The sequence below is a fragment of the Saccoglossus kowalevskii genome, chromosome 21 (assembly GCF_978046115.1).
Source record: "Saccoglossus kowalevskii chromosome 21, keSacKowa6.1, whole genome shotgun sequence".
Classification (NCBI taxonomy): Eukaryota; Metazoa; Hemichordata; class Enteropneusta; family Harrimaniidae; genus Saccoglossus; species Saccoglossus kowalevskii.
The window spans coordinates 5786744-5803948 of NC_140661.1; the positions used below are offsets into that span (position 1 = coordinate 5786744).

At 32.4% G+C, this 17205-nt stretch overlaps 1 long non-coding RNA gene across 2 annotated transcripts; it reads left to right on the forward strand.

Annotated features, from left to right (window-relative positions):
* The first annotated feature begins 12458 nt into the window (after positions 1-12458).
* On the forward strand, positions 12459-16301 carry LOC100376869 (uncharacterized). 2 transcript variants are annotated; one of them, XR_013420179.2, is made up of 5 exons: positions 12459-12542; positions 12895-13029; positions 15060-15226; positions 15447-15525; positions 16072-16301. It is a non-coding gene; the product is annotated as an uncharacterized LOC100376869 (long non-coding RNA). The 2 variants fall into 2 exon arrangements; XR_013420180.2 differs by lacking the exon at positions 15447-15525.
* The last annotated feature ends 904 nt before the right edge of the window (positions 16302-17205 follow it).

Genomic DNA, 17205 nt, shown 5'->3' on the forward strand with positions numbered 1-17205 from the left:
CGTTTTTTTTTTTTTTTTTTTAATATTTTTTGCGCCAGGCGACAGTTCCGGACATTCAGTGTCACTGTTGTCTCTCCTGACTTTTTTTTGTATGTGCAAATTGCAAGTGCTAGTGAAGACACATAGTGCATTTTGCCAAAGAAGTCATATTCATGTTTGGGACTACATGACATGGCTGTGTGGCCATCTCTATGTCAAATGGCAATTTGTAATGCGCTATCCTGGCGTCAACCAGGCCCGGTCGAACACAAGCACCTGCGGACCTTAACCAAGGTTCCCCCAAAGTCGCATTTGTTAGTGAATGAATCTCGGCCAGTGGCATTGGCCTTCTCATTGAGTCTGTGGTACACTCACCCAGGGTAGGGGTCGACCATTTTGATGTTCAGCCTAAGGTAGGATTTGAACTTGGGTCTACCGATCATGAGTCTGATGCGACAACCACTATGCTACCAGTGCAAACTTTACTTATGTGGTGGAAGACCCGAGCAAATACTTCACAATTAACTCCATATATGCAGGTAATATATATGGTAATACACTGAGCTGTAATGTAAAGTATATGGTAACACACTGAACTGTAATGTAAGGTATGTGGTAATACACTGAACTGTAATGTAAGGTATGTGGTAATACCCTGAAGTGTAATGTAAGGTATATGGTAATACACTGAACTGTAATGTAAGGTATGTGGTAATACCCTGAAGTTTAATGTAAGGTATTTGGTAATACACTGAACTGTAATGTAATGTAAGGTATATGGTAATACACTGAACTGTAATGTAAGGTATATGGTAATACATTGAACTGAAATGTAAGATATATGGTAATACACTGAACTGTAATGTAAGGTATATGGTAATACACTGAACTGTAATGTAAGGTATTTGGTAATACCCTGAAGTGTAATGTAAGGTATTTCGTAATACTCTGAACTGTAATGTAAAGTATGTGGTAATACCCTGAAGTGTAATGCAAGGTATGTGGTAATACACTGAGCTGTAATGTAAAGTATATGGTAATACACTGAACTGTAATGTAAGGTATGTGGTAATACACTGAACTGTAATGTAAGGTATATGGTAATACACTGAAATGTAATATAAGATATATGGTAATACACTGAACTGTAATGTAAAGTATATTGTAATACACTGAGCTGTAATGTAAAGTATATGGTAATACACTGAACTGTAATGTAAAGTATATGGTAATACACTGAACTGTAATGTAAGATAAGTGGTAATACCCTGAACTGTAATGTAAGGTATATGGTAATACACTGAACTGTAATGTAAAGTATATAGTAATACACTGAACTGTAATCTAAAGTATATGGTAATACACTGAAATGTAATGTAAGGTATGTGGTAATACCCTGAAGTGTAATGTAAGGTATATGGTAATACACTGAACTGTAATGTAAGGTATATGGTAATACACTGAAGTGTAATGTAAGGTATGTGGCAATACACTGAAGTGTAATGTAAGATATATGGTAGTACACTGAGCTGTAATGTAAAGTATGTGGTAAAACACTGAACTGTAATGTAAAGTATATGGTAATACACTGAACTGTAATGTAAGGTATATGGTAATACACTGAACTGTAAAGTAAGGTATATGGTAATACACTGAACCGTAATGTAAAGTATATAGTAATACCCTGAAATGTAATGTAAGATATATGGTAGTATACTGAGCTGTAATGCAAAGTACGTGGTAAAACACTGAACTGTAATGTAAAGTATATGGTAATACACTGAACTGTAATGTAAGGTATATGGTAATACACTGAACTGTAATGTAAGGTATATGGTAATACACTGAACTGTAATGTATGGTATGTGGTAATACACTTAACTGTAATGTAAGGTATATGGTAATACAGTGAACTGTAATGTAAGGTATATGGTAATACCCTGAACTGTAATGTAAGATATATGGTAGTACACTGATCTGTAATGTAAAGTATGTGGTAATACACTGAACTGTAATGTAAAGTATATGGTAATACCCTGAACTGTAATGTAAGGTATATGGCAATACACTGAACTGTAATGTAATGTATATGGTAATACATAGAACTGTAATGTAAAGTATGTGGTAATACCCTGAAGTGTAAGGTAAGGTATGTGGTAATACACTGAACTATATTGTAAAGTATATGGTAATACACTGAACTGTAATGTAAGGTATATGGTAATACACTGAACTGTAATGTAAAGTATGTGGTAATACACTGAACTGTAATATACAGTATGTGGTAATACACTGAACTGTAATGTAAGGTTTATGGTAATACACTGAACTGTAATGTAAGGTATATGGTAATACCCTGAACTGTAATGTAAGCTATGTGGTAATGCACTGAACTGTAATGTAAGGTATATGGTAATACCCTGAAATGTAATGTAAGCTATGTGGTAATACACTGAACTGTAATGTAAGGTATGTGGTAATACCCTGAAGTGTAATGTAAGGTGTGTGGTAATACACTGAACTATAATGTAAAGTATATAGTAATACGCTGAACTGTAATGTAAGGTATATGGTAATACACTGAACTGTAATGTAAGATAAGTGGTAATACACTGAACTGCAATGTAAGGTATATGGTAATACACTGAACTGTAATGTAAAGTATATGATAATACACTGAACTGTAATCTAAAGTATATGATAATAAACTGAACTGTAATGTAAGGTATGTGGTAATACCCTGAAGTGTAATGTAAGGTATATGGTAATACACTGAACTGTAATGTAAGGTATATGGTAATACACTGAACTGTAATGTAAGGTATGTGGCAATACACTGAAGTGTAATGTAAGGTATGTGGTAATACCCTGAAGTGTAATGTAACGAATATGGTAATACACTGAACTGTAATGTAAGGTATGTGGTAATACACTGAACTGTAATGTAAGGTATATGGTAATACCCTGAAGTGTAATGTAAGGTATGTGGTAATACCCTGAAGTGTAATGTAAAGTATATGGTAATACACTGAACTGTAATGTAATGTAAGGTATATGGTAATACACTGAACTGTAATATAAGGTATGTGGTAAAACACTGAAGTGTAATGTAAGATATGTGGTATTACCCTGAAGTGTAATGTAAAGTATATGGTAATACACTGAAGTGTAATATAAAGTATATGGTAATACACTGAACTGTAATGTAAGGTATGTGGTAATACCCTGAAGTGTAATGTAAGGTATATGGTAATACACTGAACTGTAATGTAAGGTATATGGTAATACACTGAACTAAAATGTAAAGTATATGGTAATACACTGAACTGTAATGTAAAGTATATAGTAATACACTGAACTGTAATGTAAGGTATATGGTAATACACTGAACTGTAATGTAAGGTATGTGGTAATACACTGAACTGTAATGTAAGGTATGTGGTAATACACTGAGCTGTAATGTAAAGTATATGGTAATACACTGAACTGTAATATAAAGTATATAGTAATACACTGAACTGTAATGTAAAGTATATGGTAATACACTGAGCTGTATTGTAAAGTATATGGTAATACACTGAACTGTAATGTAAAGTATATGATAATACACTGAGCTGTAATATAAAGTATATGATAATACACTGAACTGTATTGTCAAGTATATGGTAATACACTGAGCTGTAATGTAAAGTATATGGTAATACACTGAACTGTAATGTAAAGTATATAATAATACACTGAACTGTAATGTAAAGTATATGGTAATACTCTGAACTGTAATGTAAGGTATATGGTAATACACTGAACTGTAATGTAAGATAAGTGGTAATACACTGAACTGTAATGTAAGGTATGTGGTAATACACTGAACTGTAATGTAAGGTATATGGTAATACACTGAACTAAAATGTAAAGTATATGGTAATACACTGAACTGTAATGTAAAGTATATAGTAATACACTGAACTGTAATGTAAGGTATATGGTAATACACTGAACTGTAATGTAAGGTATGTGGTAATACACTGAGCTGTAATGTAAAGTATATGGTAATACACTGAACTGTAATATAAAGTATATAGTAATACACTGAACTGTAATGTAAAGTATATGGTAATACACTGAGCTGTATTGTAAAGTATATGGTAATACACTGAACTGTAATGTAAAGTATATGATAATACACTGAGCTGTAATATAAAGTATATGATAATACACTGAACTGTATTGTAAAGTATATGGTAATACACTGAGCTGTAATGTAAAGTATATGGTAATACACTGAACTGTAATGTAAAGTATATAGTAATACACTGAACTGTAATGTAAGGTATATGGTAATACACTGAACTGTAATGTAAGGTATATGGTAATACACTGAACTGTAATGTATGGTATATGGTAATACACTTAACTGTAATGTAAGGTATATGGTAATACACTGAACTGTAATGTAAGGTATATGGTAATACCCTGAACTGTAATGTAAGATATATGGTAGTACACTGATCTGTAATGTAAAGTATGTGGTAATACACTGAACTGTAATGTAAAGTATATGGTAATACCCTGAACTGTAATGTAAGGTATATGGCAATACACTGAACTGTAATGTAAGGTATATGGTAATACATAGAACTGTAATGTAAAGTATGTGGTAATACCCTGAAGTGTAAGGTAAGGTATGTGGTAATACACTGAACTATATTGTAAAGTATATGGTAATACACTGAACTGTAATGTAAGGTATATGGTAATACACTGAACTGTAATGTAAAGTATGTGGTAATACACTGAACTGTAATATACAGTATGTGGTAATACACTGAACTGTAATGTAAGGTTTATGGTAATACACTGAACTGTAATGTAATGTATATGGTAATACCCTGAACTGTAATGTAAGCTATGTGGTAATGCACTGAACTGTAATGTAAGGTATATGGTAATACCCTGAAATGTAATGTAAGCTGTGTGGTAATACACTGAACTGTAATGTAAGGTATGTGGTAATACCCTGAAGTGTAATGTAAGGTGTGTGGTAATACACTGAACTATAATGTAAAGTATATAGTAATACGCTGAACTGTAATGTAAGGTATATGGTAATACACTGAACTGTAATGTAAGATAAGTGGTAATACACTGAACTGCAATGTAAGGTATATGGTAATACACTGAACTGTAATGTAAAGTATATGATAATACACTGAACTGTAATCTAAAGTATATGATAATACACTGAACTGTAATGTAAAGTATATGGTAATGCACTGAACTGTAATGTAAGGTATATGGTAATACCCTGAAATGTAATGTAAGCTGTGTGGTAATACCCTGAAGTGTAATGTAAGGTATTTCGTAATACTCTGAACTGTAATGTAAAGTATGTGGTAATACCCTGAAGTGTAATGCAAGGTATGTGGTAATACACTGAGCTGTAATGTAAAGTATATGGTAATACACTGAACTGTAATGTAAGGTATGTGGTAATACACTGAACTGTAATGTAAGGTATATGGTAATACACTGAAATGTAATATAAGATATATGGTAATACACTGAACTGTAATGTAAAGTATATTGTAATACACTGAGCTGTAATGTAAAGTATATGGTAATACACTGAACTGTAATGTAAAGTATATGGTAATACACTGAACTGTAATGTAAGATAAGTGGTAATACCCTGAACTGTAATGTAAGGTATATGGTAATACACTGAACTGTAATGTAAAGTATATAGTAATACACTGAACTGTAATCTAAAGTATATGGTAATACACTGAAATGTAATGTAAGGTATGTGGTAATACCCTGAAGTGTAATGTAAGGTATATGGTAATACACTGAACTGTAATGTAAGGTATATGGTAATACACTGAAGTGTAATGTAAGGTATGTGGCAATACACTGAAGTGTAATGTAAGATATATGGTAGTACACTGAGCTGTAATGTAAAGTATGTGGTAAAACACTGAACTGTAATGTAAAGTATATGGTAATACACTGAACTGTAATGTAAGGTATATGGTAATACACTGAACTGTAAAGTAAGGTATATGGTAATACACTGAACCGTAATGTAAAGTATATAGTAATACCCTGAAATGTAATGTAAGATATATGGTAGTATACTGAGCTGTAATGCAAAGTACGTGGTAAAACACTGAACTGTAATGTAAAGTATATGGTAATACACTGAACTGTAATGTAAGGTATATGGTAATACACTGAACCGTAATGTAAGGTATATGGTAATACACTGAACTGTAATGTATGGTATGTGGTAATACACTTAACTGTAATGTAAGGTATATGGTAATACAGTGAACTGTAATGTAAGGTATATGGTAATACCCTGAACTGTAATGTAAGATATATGGTAGTACACTGATCTGTAATGTAAAGTATGTGGTAATACACTGAACTGTAATGTAAAGTATATGGTAATACCCTGAACTGTAATGTAAGGTATATGGCAATACACTGAACTGTAATGTAATGTATATGGTAATACATAGAACTGTAATGTAAAGTATGTGGTAATACCCTGAAGTGTAAGGTAAGGTATGTGGTAATACACTGAACTATATTGTAAAGTATATGGTAATACACTGAACTGTAATGTAAGGTATATGGTAATACACTGAACTGTAATGTAAAGTATGTGGTAATACACTGAACTGTAATATACAGTATGTGGTAATACACTGAACTGTAATGTAAGGTTTATGGTAATACACTGAACTGTAATGTAAGGTATATGGTAATACCCTGAACTGTAATGTAAGCTATGTGGTAATGCACTGAACTGTAATGTAAGGTATATGGTAATACCCTGAAATGTAATGTAAGCTATGTGGTAATACACTGAACTGTAATGTAAGGTATGTGGTAATACCCTGAAGTGTAATGTAAGGTGTGTGGTAATACACTGAACTATAATGTAAAGTATATAGTAATACGCTGAACTGTAATGTAAGGTATATGGTAATACACTGAACTGTAATGTAAGATAAGTGGTAATACACTGAACTGCAATGTAAGGTATATGGTAATACACTGAACTGTAATGTAAAGTATATGATAATACACTGAACTGTAATCTAAAGTATATGATAATACACTGAACTGTAATGTAAGGTATGTGGTAATACCCTGAAGTGTAATGTAAGGTATATGGTAATACACTGAACTGTAATGTAAGGTATATGGTAATACACTGAACTGTAATGTAAGGTATGTGGCAATACACTGAAGTGTAATGTAAGGTATGTGGTAATACCCTGAAGTGTAATGTAACGAATATGGTAATACACTGAACTGTAATGTAAGGTATGTGGTAATACACTGAACTGTAATGTAAGGTATATGGTAATACCCTGAAGTGTAATGTAAGGTATGTGGTAATACCCTGAAGTGTAATGTAAAGTATATGGTAATACACTGAACTGTAATGTAATGTAAGGTATATGGTAATACACTGAACTGTAATATAAGGTATGTGGTAAAACACTGAAGTGTAATGTAAGATATGTGGTATTACCCTGAAGTGTAATGTAAAGTATATGGTAATACACTGAAGTGTAATATAAAGTATATGGTAATACACTGAACTGTAATGTAAGGTATGTGGTAATACCCTGAAGTGTAATGTAAGGTATATGGTAATACACTGAACTGTAATGTAAGGTATATGGTAATACACTGAACTAAAATGTAAAGTATATGGTAATACACTGAACTGTAATGTAAAGTATATAGTAATACACTGAACTGTAATGTAAGGTATATGGTAATACACTGAACTGTAATGTAAGGTATGTGGTAATACACTGAACTGTAATGTAAGGTATGTGGTAATACACTGAGCTGTAATGTAAAGTATATGGTAATACACTGAACTGTAATATAAAGTATATAGTAATACACTGAACTGTAATGTAAAGTATATGGTAATACACTGAGCTGTATTGTAAAGTATATGGTAATACACTGAACTGTAATGTAAAGTATATGATAATACACTGAGCTGTAATATAAAGTATATGATAATACACTGAACTGTATTGTCAAGTATATGGTAATACACTGAGCTGTAATGTAAAGTATATGGTAATACACTGAACTGTAATGTAAAGTATATAATAATACACTGAACTGTAATGTAAAGTATATGGTAATACTCTGAACTGTAATGTAAGGTATATGGTAATACACTGAACTGTAATGTAAGATAAGTGGTAATACACTGAACTGTAATGTAAGGTATGTGGTAATACACTGAACTGTAATGTAAGGTATATGGTAATACACTGAACTAAAATGTAAAGTATATGGTAATACACTGAACTGTAATGTAAAGTATATAGTAATACACTGAACTGTAATGTAAGGTATATGGTAATACACTGAACTGTAATGTAAGGTATGTGGTAATACACTGAGCTGTAATGTAAAGTATATGGTAATACACTGAACTGTAATATAAAGTATATAGTAATACACTGAACTGTAATGTAAAGTATATGGTAATACACTGAGCTGTATTGTAAAGTATATGGTAATACACTGAACTGTAATGTAAAGTATATGATAATACACTGAGCTGTAATATAAAGTATATGATAATACACTGAACTGTATTGTAAAGTATATGGTAATACACTGAGCTGTAATGTAAAGTATATGGTAATACACTGAACTGTAATGTAAAGTATATAGTAATACACTGAACTGTAATGTAAGGTATATGGTAATACACTGAACTGTAATGTAAGGTATATGGTAATACACTGAACTGTAATGTATGGTATATGGTAATACACTTAACTGTAATGTAAGGTATATGGTAATACACTGAACTGTAATGTAAGGTATATGGTAATACCCTGAACTGTAATGTAAGATATATGGTAGTACACTGATCTGTAATGTAAAGTATGTGGTAATACACTGAACTGTAATGTAAAGTATATGGTAATACCCTGAACTGTAATGTAAGGTATATGGCAATACACTGAACTGTAATGTAAGGTATATGGTAATACATAGAACTGTAATGTAAAGTATGTGGTAATACCCTGAAGTGTAAGGTAAGGTATGTGGTAATACACTGAACTATATTGTAAAGTATATGGTAATACACTGAACTGTAATGTAAGGTATATGGTAATACACTGAACTGTAATGTAAAGTATGTGGTAATACACTGAACTGTAATATACAGTATGTGGTAATACACTGAACTGTAATGTAAGGTTTATGGTAATACACTGAACTGTAATGTAATGTATATGGTAATACCCTGAACTGTAATGTAAGCTATGTGGTAATGCACTGAACTGTAATGTAAGGTATATGGTAATACCCTGAAATGTAATGTAAGCTGTGTGGTAATACACTGAACTGTAATGTAAGGTATGTGGTAATACCCTGAAGTGTAATGTAAGGTGTGTGGTAATACACTGAACTATAATGTAAAGTATATAGTAATACGCTGAACTGTAATGTAAGGTATATGGTAATACACTGAACTGTAATGTAAGATAAGTGGTAATACACTGAACTGCAATGTAAGGTATATGGTAATACACTGAACTGTAATGTAAAGTATATGATAATACACTGAACTGTAATCTAAAGTATATGATAATACACTGAACTGTAATGTAAGGTATGTGGTAATACCCTGAAGTGTAATGTAAGGTATATGGTAATACACTGAACTGTAATGTAAGGTATATGGTAATACACTGAACTGTAATGTAAGGTATGTGGCAATACACTGAAGTGTAATGTAAGGTATGTGGTAATACCCTGAAGTGTAATGTAACGAATATGGTAATACACTGAACTGTAATGTAAGGTATGTGGTAATACACTGAACTGTAATGTAAGGTATATGGTAATACCCTGAAGTGTAATGTAAGGTATGTGGTAATACCCTGAAGTGTAATGTAAAGTATATGGTAATACACTGAACTGTAATGTAAGGTATATGGTAATACACTGAACTGTAATATAAGGTATGTGGTAAAACACTGAAGTGTAATGTAAGATATGTGGTATTACCCTGAAGTGTAATGTAAAGTATATGGTAATACACTGAAGTGTAATATAAAGTATATGGTAATACACTGAACTGTAATGTAAGGTATGTGGTAATACCCTGAAGTGTAATGTAAGGTATATGGTAATACACTGAACTGTAATGTAAGGTATATGGTAATACACTGAACTAAAATGTAAAGTATATGGTAATACACTGAACTGTAATGTAAAGTATATAGTAATACACTGAACTGTAATGTAAGGTATATGGTAATACACTGAACTGTAATGTAAGGTATGTGGTAATACACTGAACTGTAATGTAAGGTATGTGGTAATACACTGAGCTGTAATGTAAAGTATATGGTAATACACTGAACTGTAATATAAAGTATATAGTAATACACTGAACTGTAATGTAAAGTATATGGTAATACACTGAGCTGTATTGTAAAGTATATGGTAATACACTGAACAGTAATGTAAAGTATATGATAATACACTGAGCTGTAATATAAAGTATATGATAATACACTGAACTCTATTGTCAAGTATATGGTAATACACTGAGCTGTAATGTAAAGTATATGGTAATACACTGAACTGTAATGTAAAGTATATAGTAATACACTGAACTGTAATGTAAAGTATTTGGTAATACTCTGAACTGTAATGTAAGGTATATGGTAATACACTGAACTGTAATGTAAGATAAGTGGTAATACACTGAACTGTAATGTAAGGTATATGGTAATAAACTGAACTGTAATGTAAGGTATATGGTAATACACTGAACTAAAATGTAAAGTATATGGTAATACACTGAACTGTAATGTAAAGTATATAGTAATACACTGAACTGTAATGTAAGGTATATGGTAATACACTGAACTGTAATGTAAGGTATGTGGTAATACACTGAACTGTAATGTAAGGTATGTGGTAATACACTGAGCTGTAATGTAAAGTATATGGTAATACACTGAACTGTAATATAAAGTATATAGTAATACACTGAACTGTAATGTAAAGTATATGGTAATACACTGAGCTGTATTGTAAAGTATATGGTAATACACTGAACTGTAATGTAAAGTATATGATAATACACTGAGCTGTAATATAAAGTATATGATAATACACTGAACTGTATTGTAAAGTATATGGTAATACACTGAGCTGTAATGTAAAGTATATGGTAATACACTGAACTGTAATGTAAAGTATATAGTAATACACTGAACTGTAATGTAAAGTATATGGTAATACTCTGAACTGTAATGTAAGGTATATGGTAATACACTGAACTGTAATGTAAGATAAGTGGTAATACACTGAACTGTAATGTAAGGTATATGGTAATACACTGAACTGTAATGTAAACTATATGGTAATACACTGAACTGTAAACTAAAGTATATGGTAATACACTTAACTGTAATGTAAGGTATATGGTAATACACTGAACTGTAATGTAAGGTATATGGTAATACACTGAACTATAATGTAACGTATGTGGTAATACCCTGAACTGTAATGTAAAGTATATAGTAATACACTGAGCTGTAATGTAAAGTATATGGTAATACACTTAACTGTAATGTAAAGTATATAGTAATACACTGAACTGTAATGTAAGGTATACGGTATTACACTGAACTGTAATGTAAGGTATATGGTAATACACTGAACTGTAATGTAAGGTATGTGGTAATACACTGAACTGTAATGTAAGGTATGTGGTAATACACTGAACTGTAATGTAAGGTATGTGTTAATACACTGAACTGTCTTGTAAAGTATATGGTAATACACTGAACTGTAATATAAAGTATATAGTAATACACTGAGCTGTAATGTAAAGTATATGGTAATACACTGAGCTGTAATGTAAAGTATATGGTAATACACTGAACTGTAATGTAAAGTATATGGTAATACACTGAGCTGTAATGTAAAGTATATGGTAATACACTGAACTGTAATGTAAAGTATATAGTAATACACTGAACTGTAATGTAAAGTATATGGTAATACACTGAACTGTAATGTAAAGTATATAGTAATACACTGAACTGTAATGTAAAGTATATGGTAATACACTGAACTGGTATATAATGTATGTGCTAATAAAATGAACACTTATACATAGTAGTACAGTGAACTGGAACGTAATGTATATGGTAATACATTACAATGAGCAGTTATGTAATTACATAGTAATAAAATGAACTGGAATGTATGGTATAAGATATTACCCTTACACTGAACTGAATTGCAATGCAAATTGTACTGTAATACACTCAATTGGAACATAATGTATATAGTAATATACTGCACGTAAACGTGTTCAAAGAGGGCGCTATATAAACATATGCTCTGACTTCAAATATTCTGTTTCTCCGCTAAAGAGCGTAATGCCCTTTGAACTCAATATACCTATTGCAAAGAATTACTTTGTGTATCAAGTGAATTCGGTGTACGGTTAAAACTATAGCTGTATTTCCGTAAGTATCATTACCGTAAACTGTCGACATACAAAGCCGTGCACAATCTTATAGATATTGAAAGTTGTTGTATACTAATTTTCCTTTTTCTTACTAGTTCAAATGTTAAGATCGTTTTGTCTAGATCGTATGTTAACTTGCTTGCACTGTCTACGTTGCCAAAGAAACCATACCCGTATACTGACCATGATGCGTGTACTTAGTTTTACATTAGAATTGAAAGAGTCCGCTAATTAGTGTAAAAGACATATAATTGTTGTATAATTATATAATTATTTGGCATTCTAGCTTTGAATAAATTATTTTCAAAAATCGAAAAAACGGTTTGCTGTCATGTTATAATTACTTGCAGATTCGCCCCAAGGTTAAATTGAAAGCCATTCATCGCTATAGACGTAGACTGGACGAATTTGTTCCCTATTAAAAACTGTACTTTCAAGGACTATTAGACGGTATCAAGATGGCACAAGCTCCCCCGCCGTATCAGGTAATTACATCTTGCTAACTTGTGTGTTAAACTCTTCGTATAAATTATTAAAGAGCGGCAGTCGTCGTGCCGCGTCCTGTTCGATATGGGACTCATAGCGACGTATACAACGCGTGTAAAATACATTGTTTATTTACATGAAATTCGAACACGCGCTGCGCGACGACCACCGCGCTTTAAATATAATTATGATACTGGTTTTCCTATCTAATAGAAACAAACATATCCAGTTTTATTTTCAAACCTCACATCTTGAAACATTTCAACGTATAGGTGTTAGGGTGAATTTCGTGCGGTAACTATAACACCATGGAAAGATATTCTACTTAAGGTTAAAGATATAATGCACAGCCAGACAATGGAGTATTCATGTTTACGAAGATCTTTGTGTGTAGGCAGAACAGAGAAAACCGTTGAATCGCGGCAAATCGACCATTCATCATGTTTGGCCACACCTATACTTCCATTGTTGAATGTGATAAAGAAAACTTCAGTGGAATAAGAAGGAGTCAGGATTTCCTAGAAACCAGGGTGAAAAACGGCAGACTCCCAGAAATCGTGCTTTGTGTTATGTTTCATAAGTTTCTCTTAATTTAAATTGTAGTAAAAATATTAAATATTTTCTACACATTCAAGGCAAATGTGTTGCAACTCCCCGGACAAGAACAATAGGGTTGACACAAATGTAGAACCAACAATTTTCTTGCCACCCCTATGGTTTGAAATGGTTATACCTTGCATTGTTTAACATCCAGGGTTCGTACACTTTCTTCTGTTGCTTTGGTAACCTGAAAGGAGGGACAGTGCAGGCATTAAATATTGAATATCCGACGCGTACTCCTCTACTGGGTGACCCAATTCCCCCAAATTACCACCCCTGATCCGATTATTTTCGCGAATTTTGCAAATAGACTCGTTTTTTCTCTAACTCAGTCATAAACGATAACCTAAGAAAGTCTTCGTATTATGATTGATAGAGCTTCCACTGCTTTCGTTAGGAAAGATCAAATATGGATGTACAAAGTGCATTACGGGTGAAACCGAAAATATTAATCTATACCAATGAAAAAAAACGCCTTTAACAGGTACATTTTGTGGCCAATGCTTGCTTTAACAAATACTAGATGAACTACAATTTTTCTATCTTCGCCAGCCAAGGTTCATTTATTCGGGCATTGCCTGACAGCTTCAGCGTAACAGTGCGAATCGAACGATGCAATTTGTCATCGAATGTCCAAAATATTTACCTCCCAAAGTCACATGCATTGTTCAGTCATTTATTACACTAACAAATATCGTTCATGTGACAATTAGTACACCCATATATTTAGTTAACATGATAATAAAACTGTATGGTTTACTGTAAAATACTTTATTTTCGCTTGGAATTAATTTTCGCTGAGGGAATGATTCAGAATATATCTTTTTTTCTATATTTTACATTCAACTTGTCAAAAATCATGAAAATAAATTACATACAAAACATCCAAAAAGTCTTTTCAGCGAAAATTAATTCCAGCTAAAATAAAGTATTTTATACAGTATTAATTCGCATATTAATGTAAACATAGCGTTTTTTTTTTAATTTACATGTGAATAAAGATGAAAACAACATTCATAAGCAAAACATACACATTCAAGTGTTTTTATGCAAATCGCCCGTTTTTAAACATTAAAATTGACAACTCGTTAATCACATCACAAAGAATGAGTACTTTTTCACAATTCGAATATGACATTGTTCAAATTTACATAATAGTTAATATCTCGCATTGAACGGCTGAACTGGAATCACGAGTTTTGATGATTGTATGGCATCATCTCGCCCGCTTTGCATCGCGGACCATTGCAGTAAGCCCGTACGTCAATTATTCACCAGACCCATACATATAACCTGTATTGCAAAATGTACAGTACACTTGTAAGTCCTAATGAAACCGTACTGGTTTCAGCATACAATCCATATGAACATGTTATTTACAGCATTAGTTGTGCATGCTATTGATTTTGTTATTTCACCCCTGTAACAGGGTTACCCGCCACCACAACAAGGCTACCCACCACCACAACAAGGCTACCCGCCGCCACAACAAGGCTACCCACCACAGCAGCAGCAAATGGGCATGATGTCTAACAATACTGTTGTGGTAGCTGCAGCAGCTCCTGCACCCCAAACAACAATCATACAAAATCAGCGGTAAGTTTAATGATAATATAATTTGTATCTCCCTTAACTCAGACAATCATTGCGAAATATAAATCATAGATGTAGAAAGATAAACCAGGAATAGAATGTCTGTGGCTGGATGGCTACGCTGATGTCAGATACAGAAACATATAAAGCATAATTCTGCACTTCTATTTACTTCTCGTAAATGATGTAAGGTTTACCAGTATTTGTTGTATATTAATTACAGAAAACGAGGGGTAAATCATTGTTTACATTGCGTTATAACATTCTTCTTCTTTCCATGGATAATTGTATGGATATGTTTGGTAAGAACTCATTTTTTTTCAATCCTAGGAATACTATTGTATAAGCATATACCTCAGCTCATTAAATATTCAGCTAGGGATACTGTTAAAGGTGGTCGTCGCGTCGCGCATGTGCGACATTTGTGTTGATAAACATTGATTTTCACACAATCCAATGCGCTTTCTAATGGAATTCAAAAAAAGTATGAGTTTTGACCTGGGCGTGACTTGCACTAATTACCGGCGGTGACGCCTTTCCTACCTTCCAATCCCCTAAAAATTAGCTAATTAAAGCTTGGCAACGTCTTGTCGATCTGCGCAACTGTCAAAGTCACAATCTTTGTTTATACGACTCGGGACCCTTATCTTGCGCTTGCGTTGTGCGATGACCACGGTTTGAAGAACTGTGATAACAAATTGATTGACATCGATATAGTAGTATGTGGTGGTCTCATGCGGTGACTTCGTGAATTTGTAATGCAAATGTTTTGAGTCCAATATGTTTAATTGAAAACTGTGTTGAAATAGATTCTTATATAGTAATGAAAATTCCTTTTTTTTTCTCAGTGTATCTGTGATGATTCTTAAAGGAAAGGTTTTAAATCATGGACGTTAAGGGAAGTGTTCTGCAAATGTTGAAAATATTCTAAAATATCTGAGTATGAACAAGCAGACAGGATATATTTAAACGGGACTTTATTAACCAAGAAATTGTGAAACCACGGTCAGCCGTAAATATAGTAAATAGTTGAAATAAAATAAAGTAACAAATAAAATAAAACGAAATAATATAAGTATTTATTTATGAGTGAATGACCATTATTTCTGCAGACGGGTCTTGCTTTGATTTTATACATTAATTGCATGTGGTTGCAGATAGGGTAGAAGCCTGCGCATAAATGCAAATACCCAGAATGTATTCATTTTGCAATAAATGATACTCCCGGGCAATATAAAGATATTGAGTTAAAACAAGTTTTGTGTCACCATCCTAATTTTCTAGAAAAATTATTAATATATGTCAAAACTTTTTTTCCGGGATGTAATATAGTTCACTACGTGAAATTGCGAAAATACAGATTGTATTCATCAGTAGATTAGCCTGTATTATCAGAAAATCAATGAGAATACAGGGAAATGTAACATTTTATTCATGTAAATACAGTGTGAATACAGGCTGTCTTCACGTGTATTTGCACTCATTTAATACAGGGATAATACACTTCCTTTATGGACCTGCATTCACAGTAAATGCATTCCTGTATTTACCTGCATCAGTGTTGTATTTTCTGTGAATAAATGTTGATACAGGAAGTCTATTATTCATGTATTAATTTAGTGTATAGATACAGATTAATACAGGGACTTATCTTCCTGGATTCATACTTGATCAGCTTAATACATGGAATGCATTCACATTGATTTGTATAAATACAACCCAATTCGAGATCTGTATTTTCATGCATTTATACAAAACCAGCTTAATTCAAACACTGTATTTTCGTGGAATCACAAAAATACATGGAATGCATTCACATTGATACTATAAATACAACCCAATTCAAGATCTGTATTTTCATGCATTTATACGAAACCAGCGTAATTCAAACCCTGTATTTTCGTGGAATCACAAGTACATGGAATGCATTCACATTGATTTGTATAAATACAACCAAATTTAAGATCTGTATTTTCGTGAAA